The sequence below is a fragment of the Monodon monoceros genome, unplaced genomic scaffold (assembly GCF_005190385.1).
Source record: "Monodon monoceros isolate NGI ecotype Baffin Bay Population unplaced genomic scaffold, NGI_Narwhal_1 Super_Scaffold_10, whole genome shotgun sequence".
Lineage (NCBI taxonomy): Eukaryota > Metazoa > Chordata > Mammalia > Artiodactyla > Monodontidae > Monodon > Monodon monoceros.
In genome coordinates, this window is record NW_021703766.1 from 16,910,260 (window position 1) to 16,923,925 (window position 13,666).

General features: G+C 44.2%; 1 protein-coding gene across 4 annotated transcripts in view; it reads right to left on the reverse strand.

The window, feature by feature from the left end:
* Positions 1–13,666, reverse strand: part of WWP2 (WW domain containing E3 ubiquitin protein ligase 2) — a 157,886-nt gene that overhangs the window by 62,084 nt on the left and 82,136 nt on the right. The window lies entirely within an intron of this gene.

Genomic DNA, 13,666 nt, shown 5'->3' on the forward strand with positions numbered 1-13,666 from the left:
ACTTCCTACTCGTTATATACTACTTTTCAACAGTGAGATGATTTAAGTACTACCCAGTGAAGAAAAGACCACCCCTCTCCAGGCAGAGAAACAGAGATCCAGAGAACAATTTACAACCACGGGACTCGGGGCAGTGACAATACCACCAACAATAAACGTGAAAACAATGGCTATGGAAGAATTTAATATTCATTGAGCTGGAATATTATGTTCCAGGCACCTGTGGCGTACTGTGCACTTTGCATATATTATCTCATTTAACCTGGCAACGCTAGAGGTGGCTCACTATTATTATGCTCATTTTACAGGTGAAAACAGACACCGAGAAAGTGAGCAATGGAGCAAAGACTCGAATCCAGGTGCTCTAAGGTCAAGAGCCCACGCTCTCTGGTTGGAGGCTGGGGGTGGGAAGCCTGGACTTAAGCTGAATCCCTTCCAGGTTATTCACTGGTCATTTGGTCAATGGCGAGACGAAGACCTCTGATAGAAAGCTCCCAGAAATAGTCACAAATGTAGAAAATAAACTTATAGTTACCAGGCGATAAGCAGGGGAAGGGATAAATTGGAAGACTGGGATTGACACATACACACTACTATATATAAAATAGATAACTAATAAGGACCTACTGTATAATAGCACAGGGAACTCAACTCAATACCCTGTAATGGCCTATATGGGAAAAGAATCTAAAAAAGAGTGGATAGGGACTTCCCTCGTGGTCCAGTGGTTAAGACTTCACCTTCCAATGCAGGGGGTGCGGGTTCGATCCCTGGTCAGGGAGCTAAGATCCCACACGCCTCGGGACCAAAAAACCAAAACATAAAACAGAAACAATATTGTAAGAAATTCAATAAAGACTTTTAAAATGGTCCACATCAAAAATCTTAAAAAAATAAAAAAGAGTGCATATATGTATAACAGATTCACTTTGCTGTACACCTGAAACTAACACAACTTTGTAAATCAACTATACCCCAATAAAAAATTTTTTAAAAATAAACAACAACAATAAGAAAGAAAGAAAGAAAAAAGAAAGAAAGAATGAAAGAAAAAAAGAAAGGAAGGAAGAAAGGAAGGAAGAAAGAAAGCTCCCCCGACTGGGAGGCTCCATACCCACCAGAACATCTCTGCTGGTGAGACATTCTGGTCCAGTATGTTGGGACAAACTTACAGCACAACAAACTCAGAGATTCCTAGAGGAATAAGAAGTGCCTCCACTGACTACCTTCTCCAACAAGATGAGTATAAACCAAAATGTTAACAGTGATTATCTTTGGACGTTGGGAATATGGATGCCTTTAGTGTTTCCTTTTGTGCCTTTTCTGGGTTTTTCTGATTTTCTTCATTAAGCATGTCTACTTTTGAGCAAGGAAGAAACACAATTATTTAAAAAGAAAAAAAAAAGTTTTTTCTTGGGGCCAAAACTACAAAAAAGAAAAAAAAAGAAGAAAAAGAAACATAGCAAACCCTGGAGTCCTTTGTACCTAAGGCTGCGTGGCACTTAAAAATGGATGGAGAGAGTACGACTGAGCTGTGGAAATAAAGATTTAATTTGGACTCTCTTTTTCCGTCTTATTTTTCCCTGAGCTAATTTCATAAATCAAAGCTGTCAATCACACCTCAGTCAAGAAAAATATCTCAGAGTCCCCACTCCATGGGAAGGAATATTAACATTGAGCATTTCACCATAAGTCCTCTTCGAAAGCAGAATGAGTGCAGACTGTTCCAAAGGGAAAGATGGTCATTAGCCACTGGTGAATGTGCGTATATGTGTTGAGGGCAGAGAGCTTGAGAGAGATCAAATTGGTTAATAGAAGGTTTATTTCAGACAAGAATCCCCTTAAAAGGACAAAGGAAGGGCTTCCCTGCTGGCGCAGTGGTTAAGAATCCGCCTGCCAAGGCAGGGAACACAGGTTCGAGCCTTGGTCCGGGAAGATCCCACATGCCGCGGAGCAACTAAGCCCATGCGCCACAGCTACTGAGCCTGCGCTCTACAGCCTGCAAGCCACAAATACTGAGCCCGCATGACATAACTACTGAAGCCCGCGTGCCTAGAGCCCATGCTCCGCAACAAGAGAAGCCACTGCAATGAGAAGCCCGTGCACCGCAGCAAAGAGTAGGCCCCGCTCGCTGCAACTAGAGAAAGCCCGCACGCAGCAACAAAGACCCAGTGCAGCCAAAAATAAATAAATTAATTAAAAAAAAAAAAAAAGGACAAAAGAAAAAAAGCCTCTGTGATTTTGTACTCACAGCCCACAGCAGAGGGCTCACCCCTCTGGGCGCAGCAGGCCACAGGGCAGGGGGTCGGGGGGCAGCATAGAAAATGCAACACTCATTGTGTCGCACGCACAGGCTCTGACAGGCCTGTGATTCCTTCTAAGTCCTGGGCTCCTTGTCCCTCTGCAGAGCAGCTGGGCGTGACAACAGGGTGGGTCCCATTACTCTCCTAGCCCCTCCCTCCCTTCCCCAAAGGGGCGTGTGGTCAGAGTTGAGAGAGAATACTTTCAGAAATGTTCAACCACTAATGACAGCAGCACACCCTGAATGACAGGCTGGTGCAGAGCCGGGATTAGCCTGTAAGCCAGGGGCAGCTGGGACCACTTTGTGTGAATTGCCACCTCCCTGCCCGTGGCCCACGGCCACCCAGCTACCCACCCACCCCATACACACACACACACACACACACACACACACACACACAAACACCCTTCCCCCAGATTCTTCTCTTGCCCTAAATCTGGACCTTCCACTGTTCCCCTCTTGAATTACCTTTAAAATAAGACTCTTAGAAGGGAGAGAAGGCCTCAATGTTTGAGGACAATCTTCTCTTCAGCAGTTTTCTCTCTGGGAGGTCACTCAACCCTTAAAAGATGGGACTGTGTTGTGATTAAAAGCTGGCCCAAAAGCTGAAACCACACACCATAAGCCAAAATAGTACCAGGACACAAGCGGGGTGATGGGGTGGAGATGAGCTGGGCCCCACCACAGGCAGCCTGGCTTCGGCTCTGCCAATGACTTCAACCTTGGCCTGATCCCTACACCACCTTGGGGGTGGGAGGGAGGAGGTATGCAGCCCCTGGGGCAGTCAGAAGAAGGCAGAACGGCAAAATTCCACGAATGGTTTTAAGTCACCTAGTTACAGAGATTCAGCTCTCACTACACCACGTGCCTCTCAAAATGCTGGTGTGAAGTTACCTAAGTTCCTCCCTCAGATCAGAAACTAAGACCCCCCTAAGGAATGCCAGTCAAGGTCAGGGCCCTGGGATTCTCTCTCCACTCTGCAGAAAGAGAACTGATGCAGGTGAGGTCCCCAGGAGAGGGCTCGTGGCTGTCCCTTGCCATTCAAGCTTTGACATTCATAGCACTGGCCTCAGTCCTCAGCTGACCCTGAGAGCCACAGCCTCCAATGTTGTGGGACACCCTGCATTGCTCTGCATGAAGGCCAGAGAATTGCATTCAATCATTATCTTCTGAGCACTAGGCCCTGTTCTAGGGCTAGCAACAAAACAGAAAGAGTCGCTGATCTCAAGGAGCTTACATCTTAGTGGAAATGCAGTGATTTGTACTTCTGCTCAGAAAAATTTGCATCACACCCTACAATGCCAGTGTGTGAGAGAGCCACTTGTCTAGTGAGTGAGCCTGCCTGATAACTTGGCATTGTCACCCAGTGCATCTTTGTTGATCATCACATATGTAATAGTTTATGTGGGGTAATTAAACAAAACAAAACTTTGTTTAAATAAAAAAGCCAGCCCTAGCATCAGTAATGCAAATGAAAACAAAATGAAGAGTCAAAAAAAGTGATGGCTCACAGACACGAAAACAAAAATTTTTGCTAAATTAAAAAATGAAATTCTAAATTTGGTGGTCACTCAGAATTTGGGATTGATAAATCTATCATATCCTTTATGAGGAAATGGATTTAAAAAGTAGTCGGTGGCTTCATCAAAATTTAAAACTCCTGCTCTTCCAAAGACACTATCAAGAAAATGAAAAGACAGTCCCTAGACTGGGAAAAATCATTTGCAAGATACCTATCTGATAAAGGATTTATTTCTAGAAAAAAAACCTCTCAAAACTCAATAATAAAAAGAATAAACCAATAAAAATAATCAAAAGATTTTAAAAGAGAAGATCTACAAACAGCAAATAAGCACATGAAAGATGCTCAACATCATTAGTCATTAGGGAAATACAAATTAAAACGACAATGAGGTACCATCACACAACTGGTAGAATGGACAAAGTAAAAACAAAACAAAACAAACCTAAAAAAATCACACACAAAAAAACAAAACAAAAAAACCTGCCAGTAACAGTACTGGTGAGAACACAAAGCACCTGGGACTCTCAAACACTGCTGGAGGGAACACAACGTGGCACCGTCGCTTTGGAAAAGAGTTTGGCAGTTTCTTATAAAGTTAAACATGCACTTAGCATACGAACCAACAATCCTATGCCTAGGTATTTACGCAAGAGAAATGAAAACGTTTACACGAAACCTGTAGGCAAATTATAGTGACTTTATTCATAATTTCCAAAAACATAAACAACCCAAACTGGTGAATGAACAGACAGACTGTGGTACATCCACACAGTGAAATACTACTCAGTAAATAAAGGGATTGAACTACTGATGATGCAACACATAGATGAATCACAAATGCATTATGCTAAGTGGAAGACAGACACAAAAGGCTACAGAGTATATCCATCCATTTTTATGACATTTAGGAAGAGGTAAAACTGTAGGGAAACGAAGCAATTAGTATCTGCCAATAGCTGGACAAAGAAGTAGGGGCTGACTATAAAGGGGCATGAGGGAACTTCTGGGGGGGATGAAACTTTCAATATCTTGATTATGGTAGTGGTTACCAGACGCTATACTTTTATCAAACTGTACATTGCATAGGGGGCGTTTTATTGTATACCTCCGTAAACCTATCTTCATAATTTTAAAAAGCAATTTGTGTGTTTCAATCACTGCAAAAACAGCTCATCATGGGCTTCCCTGGTGGCGCAGTGGTTGAGAGTCCGCCTGCCAATGCAGGGGACACGGGTTCATGCCCCGGTCCAGGAAGATCCCACATGCCACAGGGTGGCTGGGCCCGTGAGCCATGGCCAATGAGCCTGCGTGTCCAGAGCCTGTGCTCCGCAATGGGAGAGGCCACAACAGTGAGAGGCCCGCGTACCGCCAAAAAAAAAAACAAAAAAAAACAAAAAAACCCCAGCTCATCACGTGAGAAAAAATTAAACTTTTAAAAGGCAGGTAACTTGGGACTTCCCTGGTGGTCCAGTGGTTAAGAATCCACCTTCCAATGCAGGGGACAAGGGTCCGATCCCTGGTCGGGGAACTAAGATCCCACATGCCGTGGGGCAACTAAGCCTGTGCGCCACAACTAGAGAGCCCATGCGCCGCAACTACTGAGCCCGCACGCTCTGGAGCCCACGCACCACAACTAGAGAGAAACCCATATGAGGCAATGAAGAGCCTGTGCACCACAATGAAAGATCCCGCATGCCGCAGCTAAGACCCGATGCAGCCATAAATAAATAAATAAATAAAATTTTTTAAAGGCATGTAACTTATGGTATGAGGATAGCCCCCTCCCTAAAATAAAACACCCAGAAAACAAGAACCTTGATGGGAATGTGATTCAGGCAATACTCAGGACTCTACAAACACTCTGTATTAATAAATATAGGGATTCTTCAAAGCCTGGGGATACATCTCTCCCAAATGTCAAGAATTCGTGGCTGGGCTTCCCTGGTGGCGCAGTGGTTGACAATCCGCCTGCCGATGCAGGGGACACGGGTTCGTGCCCCGGTCCAGGAAGATCCCACATGCCGCGGAGTGGTTGGGCCCGTGAGCCATGGCCGCTGAGCCTGCGCGTCCGGAGCCTGTGCTCCGCCAACGGGAGAGGCCACAACAGTGAGAGGCCCGCGTATCACAAAAAAAGAATTCATGGCTGACCGGATACCGGGTGCCAAGCATACTTTTCTATCTTGGTAAAAGAGGCCCAGGATACTAAAGGGAGGTTCTTTGACCTCAGAATTCAGGCCCATTAGCTCAGCAAAAGAGAAGTTTCAGGGTAGAACTACTGATAGTGGGGTTTTCCTCCATTTAAATTAAAAAAAAAAAACCACCAAAAAACAGATACACAAGTTAAAAATTGCCTAATAATCTTTTTTTTCTACATCTTTATTAGAGTATAATTGCTTTACAATGGTGTGTTAGTTTCTGCTTTATAACAAAGTGAATCAGTTATACATATACATATGTTCCCATAGCCTAATAATCTTAAAACTCTTCTCACACTCCAACCCAGGGAATCGATTTTTGCCTGGATGACTAGAACCAAGAGGGCGGCTCCTCCTCCAAGTCCTCTTAACTGGGCATTGTCTTTTAATAGCAGCATGGAAACAAAACTGAGTGAGGCTGGGCTGGTTTCCAGTAAAAGAACCAGAAAAAGAAAAAAGAAAAAAACAAAAAAAAAACACCAGCCACTTAAAATAGAAGCATGGAGGGAAAAAATGGGAAGTGGTGATGGGAAAAGAAACGTTTTCCACCATTCAGAGAGGCGTCACTAAGCAAACCTGCTCCCACCTACAGCCGCCTCAATTCTTCCTTCTCATTCAAATGTGGAGGGGGGGCGGGGGGAGGGGGATAAAAAGGAGAGGTGAAAAGGGAAAGGCACAATTAGAGTTAAAAATGGGGCCATCCGAGTCATTCCAAGGGTAATTTATGGCTCCATTCCACACCCTACCTCTAGCTGCCAGCCTCAGAAACGACAGGAAAGGTAAAAATAAAACTGCTGCAAGTCCATTCTACGTGACAGAAAGACAAGTGATTTACTTTTGCCCAACCTGGAATATAGAGACCTTCTCAATGGTGGCAGCTTCCTGAGACTAAAAAAAATCATTTTAAGAGAGAAAATACAATAAATTTTGACTCACCTCATCTCATCCCAGGTTGCATGTTGGGCTTCACTAAAAAGAACGCTCAAACACCCTCCCAAACTTGACCGAGAGATGAAGTCCAGGGGAAGCGGTCACTGTCTCGTTCCACCCCACCCCGCTCGGGGCAGGAGGGGATGATCTGAGGTTCCTTGAACACAGAGAGCAGCCCCTGACTTATTTGTCCCATGTCCTGAGATGGTACAAGGGCATGGGATGCTCTAGCAGCTCAGGAGATGAGCGTGGTGGACCATCTGCCTCCACTGACACGCAGGAGGAAGCTGCACAGGGCTGACCCTGAATACAGAGCTCCAGCTTCTGCTACAGGTGGGCCAGAAAAGTATCTCCACCTTCTTCCTCCCGGCATCACATCTTGTTTGAACCTGGCCCAGCCCAGAGTGTCCCTGTGCTACAGCCCCAGACCTGAAAGAGCCACAGGGGACCCTGCGGTACCAGGGATGACAGTACACGGGGCGTTATTTCTAAGTGTTCTGACAACGAATCGCAAAGTCAGGGATTCAGCAGGAGGGAGGTAAGCTCCTAAAAGAATATGTTCAACGGACATTCCTCCAAACCTCCTTCTAAACTCCTCCCAAGGAAAATTCAGAGCCTTTGCAGATCTACTCGCCTGGCATCCTCTTCTCTGGACTCTTCACCCAGTTGGCTTCTCATCCAAATCTTAGTCTAAATGTCCCTCACCTCCCAGCCTGCACTAAATTCCCTTGAATTGTTTTCATACAGCATTCTAAACTTTTCCTTTATGGCACTTCCATTTGTGATTATATGTTTATCTGTTTAATGTCTGACTTCAACAAGGCCCATGAGGGTAGGACCTTGTCTGTTTTGTGTACCTTTGTATAACCAGCACCTAGAATGCGCTTGGCCCCAGAGTAGGCATATAAAAACATTTGCTGAATGAATAAAAGAACCAAGCTCTCAAGCACAAAAGCACTCTTGGGCCTGTAATCTCTAATACTTCCCATGTTCATGGCAACCAGTCCTCACCTCCCCATCTCCCTCCACCCTTTTAAAGAATGGAATCCGTGCTGAGAGATGGAATCCACAATCTACCAGGTATTGAGAAGTGTCAGAGCTAGTGTCTTCCAGAAAGGTTAGCCCTGAACATCATGTAAAAACATTCTCTAGGGCTTCCCTGGTGGCGCAGTGGTTGAGAGTCCGCCTGCCGATACAGGGGACACGGGTTCGTGCCCCGGTTCGGGAGGATCCCACACGCGGCAGAGTGGCTGGGCTCGTGAGCCATGGCTGCTGGGCCTGCACGTCCGGAGCCTGTGCTCCGCAACGGGAGAGGCCACAACAGTGAGAGGCCCGCGTACCGCAAAAAAAAAAAAAACATTCTCTAGCATCAGGGTCTACAGATAAAAATCATTTCATTAGACTCATTACTAAAATTGCAAGACAATCTTCAAATCCAACCAAATTTTATTTTTCATGGTCTTTTTTGTTCTAGCTATAATTTTCAAGCGCTCTCCAACAGGTGAAGAGTAGGCAAGTGATTAAATATGGGATTTAAGAAAGATACCCTCTGTGGTCGGCAGAATTTCTAAAATGCCCCTCCTCCCAAAGACACCCCACCCTAATGCCTAAAACTAGGGAATACGATGATATATCACACCCTTGATTATGTTATTATATGGCACATGATATTACCATAGTAATATATGATAATATTATGATATTATATGGCACAGCTGACCTTAAGAAAGGGACATGAGGGAATTCCCTGGTAGTCCAGTGGTTAGGACTCGGCACTTTCACTGCTGGGGCCCAGGTTCAATCTCCGGTCGGGATTGCCATGCCATGTGGCCAAATAAAAAAAAATAAATGTATTTAAAAAAAAGAAAAAAGGGACATCATCCAGATGGGTCCAATCTAATAACATAATCTCCTAAAAGCAGAAGACTTTCTCCAGCAGTTGTCAAAAGTGGAGGGCAGAAGAGAAAATCAGAGAGATTCAAAGCACGAGGGAAATCTGACACACCCTTGCCAGCCTGATGATGAGTGGGGTGGAGGGGGTACATATAAGACGAAATGTGGATGGCCTTAATAAGGAGCTGAGTAAGGACCCAACTGAGAGCCAGCAAGGAAATGGGAACTCAGTCCTACAATGACTCAGTCAATGACTCGAATCAGCTTTGAAGCAAATTCTTCCTTTCCTTAGTTTCCAGACAAGCATGCAGCCCTGCTGACACCTTGATTTTGGCCTTGTGAGACCCTAAGGAGACCAGTCAGACAGCTATGGTGTCCACATCTTCTGACCTACAGAACTGTGAGCTCACAAATGATGCTGTTTTAAGCCCTAAATTCGTGGTGATTTGTTACACGGCAGTTGAAAACTAATAGATCCTCTCAGCACAAATAAATGTCAGTTTCCACAGAAGAAGATACTAATTTTCAAATATACGGCTAGGTAATTCTTGCTGAGCACCCCACCTCAATCTGTTAGAAGGCCTTATACAGAGATGGAGATGCCCTATGGAATCAGTGCTCATCTCATAGGGACACAATTCCATGATCCGCATGTCCTTTATGAGACACGCATTCCTCACATTCAACCATCACTTGGGGATTTGAACAGCTATATATATGTGGGACATTACTGTTCTCAGAGAGTGAGTAAGTAACTCTCTTTCCTGGTAGAGTTCAGGCACATGGACTTCACACATTCTTTTTCCAAGTAAGACGTATTTATGTGTCAACTTATCTCTGATTCCAATGTTAACCTTAAAAGTTGCAAGGATTTGAGAAGAACAGTCCATGAAAAGGGTTCAAAGTGGAAATATCAATCATGAAGAAAAAAACAGGAGGAACAGGAGGGACAGAGCAGGCAGTGGGAACCCACCACGTTCTTGGTGGTCCGGCTAAGCCTTGGAAAGTACAAGGCCGTCCTGATAAAAAGTCTCCCCTGTAACCTGTGCCCCTGAAACCCCCACTTCTCAGGGAGTCAGGGTGCCAAGGAATGTAAACCAGTAGGAAGGCCCACCCCAAAGTCCTGGCAAGTGAGAAGCAGGAACACAAGACTCTTTCAACTCAACAAGGATTTATTGAGCTGCTGCTACGTGCAGCAAAGCACTATTCTAGGCCCTGGTAGGGACACAAAGATGCATAAGGTCCAGATGAGTTTGGCTGAGAACTCAGCACCACTCCCCCTGTACCCCTCCCCACGTCCAAAAAAAGGAGTGCTATAGATGGAAGAGGAAAAACTAACTCCTCAGGAGTCCCCAGTTCACCATTCTTTTCTAAGTGCAAAGCAAAATTGTATGATGTGATTTAAAATAAAGCTTTTAGCTTACCTTTTTTAAGGTAAATTTTTTAAGGTAAGATTTTAAAGAAAAAGAACCATGTCCTCATCTCCCCTTCTCCTTCACAAAATAACAATTATTCATACCATCTCCTATTCTAGACTTTCGCTAATCTCATGTTAAAAAGTGTTGTTGTTTTCTCATTTTAAAGGTGTACCTTCAAAGGCCATTTATAAGCACACAAAATAGACCCAACACGTAGATGTGCCATAAAAGCCCAAGTAAAGTCCAAGTCCAAACAGAAAATCTTCAGACAGGGAGCCTGGGTAGAAATTCTTGTTCTCTTTACACTGTTAGGTGCAGAATTTCACACTCCATTATCAAATAATCAGTGAGCCAAAGACACCTTCAACTCATCAAGACAAAGAAAAGGCAGGCCAAACACGGGCTTAAAGTGCAAAGTTAGCTTAGCAAAGGGAAACAACGAAGGCAGGACAGATAGCAATTAAAAGGCAAGAAGATAAAAAGATAGCATCTTTGGAGAAAACTCCAAAGATCTCGAGAATCACAAGAAACATAAATGGACTAACCGTGAGAGCTTAAAGATAAAAAGTATCATGTTGGTTTGGGTTTTTTTTTCAACCTTTTTTTTAATTTAAATATAGTTGTCATATAAATTACATTAGTTTCAGGTATACGACATAGTGGTTCAACATTTATATACATTCCGAATTGATCACCACAATGTCTAGTTACCATCTGTTACCATACAAAGTGATTACAATATTACTGACTACATTCCCTACATCGTACATACGTCACCATGATTTATTTATTTTATAACTGGAAGTCTGCACCTCTTAATCCTCTTCACGTATTTCTCCCAACCTCCCACGCACCTCATACTATTTGTTAAAAATCCCATTAAATGCTGTTGCAAGCAACACCATCTAATATATGAGCATCCAAAAGGCTGAAACTAAATGTGTGGGGAAAAATATGCTGAGAAAACACAAAACAAAGGTCAGCTGGGGAAGCTATGTTAATGTCAAACCAAACAGATTTTTTTTTTTTTTGCGGTATGCGGGCCTCTCACTGTTGTGGCCCCTCCCGTTGCGGAGCACAGGCTCCGGACGCGCAGGCCCAGAGGCCATGGCTCATGGGCCCAGCCGCTCCGCGGCATGTGGGATCTTCCTGGACCGGGGCACGAACCCGCGTCCCCTGCATCGGCAGGCAGACTCTCAACCACTGCGCCACCAGGGAAGTCCCCCAAACAGATTTTTTAAATGATTTTTAAAATTCAGGCATATTTATTAATACATACAGTCAAATTCACCCTTTTTAAGGGTGCAGTTCAGTGAGTTTTAACAAACGCATACAATCATGTTACCACCACCACAGTCAAGACATAAAACATTTCCATCGCCCCCCAAAACTTCTTGGTGCCCTTGGCAGTCAATCCTCCCCTCAATTCCCAACAACTGCTGACTGATTTCTGTCCCAATAATTGTGCCTTTTCCAGTATGTTATGTAAATGGAGTCACATAGAATGTAGCTTTTTGTGTCTGGCTTCTTGCACTTAGCATAATGCTTTTGAGAATCACCCATGTTGTTGTAGGGTGTTCCTTTTTATTGCTCAGAACAAATAAATTTTAAGAGAAAAAACTCCAGAAAAAGAGAAGATCGTGAGATAAGGATAAAAGGTTCAATTCGCCCACAAGACGTACTTCAAATTTGCATTGTGGACAAAATAACCTTGAAATACATAACGCAGAAATTCATGGGAATTCCCTGGTGACACAGTGGTTAAGAATCAGCCTGCCAATGCAGAGGACACAGGTTCGAGCCCTGGTCTGGGAAGACTCCACATGCCGCGGAGCAACTAAACCCGTGCGCCACAACTACTGAAGCCCGTGTGCCCAGAGCCCCACAAAAGAGAAGCCACCACAATAAGAAGCCTGCGCACCGCAGCAAAGAGTAGTCCCTGCTCACTGCAACTAGCCAAAGCCCGTGCCCAGCAATGAAGACCCAACGCAGCCATAAATAAATAAATACATTTATTTTTTAAAAAAGGAAAGAAATTCATGGATATAATCTGGCCCTACCTGTTACTGCTGTCACCTCCTATTTTCCCTTCACTCCCTCCACTCCAGCCAGACTGGCCTCCTTCAACTCCAAAGGCACGCTCCCAGCTCAGTTCCTTTGCAAGAGCCATTGCTCTGCCCAACATTCTTCCCTGAGATAGCCTCATGGATAAATCTCTCACCTTCTTCAAATCTTTGCTTATAGGTCACCTTCTTAATGATACCTCTCTTTTTGTTTGTGTTTTGCGGTATGTGGACCTCTCACTGCTGTGGCCTCTCCCGTTGCGGAGCACAGGCTCTGGACGCGCAAGCTCAGCGGCCATGGCTCACGGACGTAGCCGCTCCGCGGCATGTGGGATCTTCCCGGACCGGGGCACGAACCCCTGTCCCCTGTATTGGCAGGCGGACTCTCAACCACTGCGCCACCAGGGAAGCCCTAATGATACCTCTCTTGACTGCATTATATAATTGTGCATCCTGCTATTGTGTAATACATTTATATATATATTTTTTCACGTGGATCAATTTTGTTTTTTAAATAATGAAGATCAATAAAACCAGAAAAAAGAGGAACACTCTGGGATTCCACACTACTACAGATGCCAAGGCAGGCAACTTTTCCAGAAAGGATGAGTCCACAAGGTGAAACTTGCAGACAAGTCAGCTGGCCTTTTGTGGCTGTAATTTTGGCAGAATGATAGAGGCGGATGCTAGAATGAAGCGAACTAATACACAAATAGAGATAAGGACGGGAGACCCATAGAATATTAAGACTAATATCTTCACTATATTTTCAGTAAGTTATGGGTACATAACAACTTCAGGAACCCCTGTGGCATGTAGAGCGTAAAGCAATAGAAATTCCGTGCTTCAGTTCTGTGACTATTTTTACCTAACGCAAAATGAAAAAGCTAAATATAAAATTGTTCCAGTGTTTGAAAGGAGTCGTTCTATTTAGGTTATGGAGCATGCCATCATAAAGACAGTCACTAAACCAAACCCCAAATCTCCACTTCCACAGACCTTGGCACTTTCAAAAGGAGCCATCCAGTGCCAACAGAATCCTAAAGGAAAAGTCTAACCTCACCTCACCAAACCACAACCGCAAACACCATGGCTTCAGCAACCCTTTCCCCCACCATCCACATCTGTCCAAAGCATTTGCAGTCAGTTCTATTCCAATCTTTGATCATCCCATACCCAAACTGCTCAAGCTCCCATGACCAAAAAATCCTTTCTCTGAGATGCATACTCTTTTTATTGGTTTCTCTCTAAACTCTTTCCCTTTCAATCACAATTTTCTGGGACTGAGAAGTGCTAAAATCCAGACACAGATCTAGTTAAAATACAATAGAAATTTCACC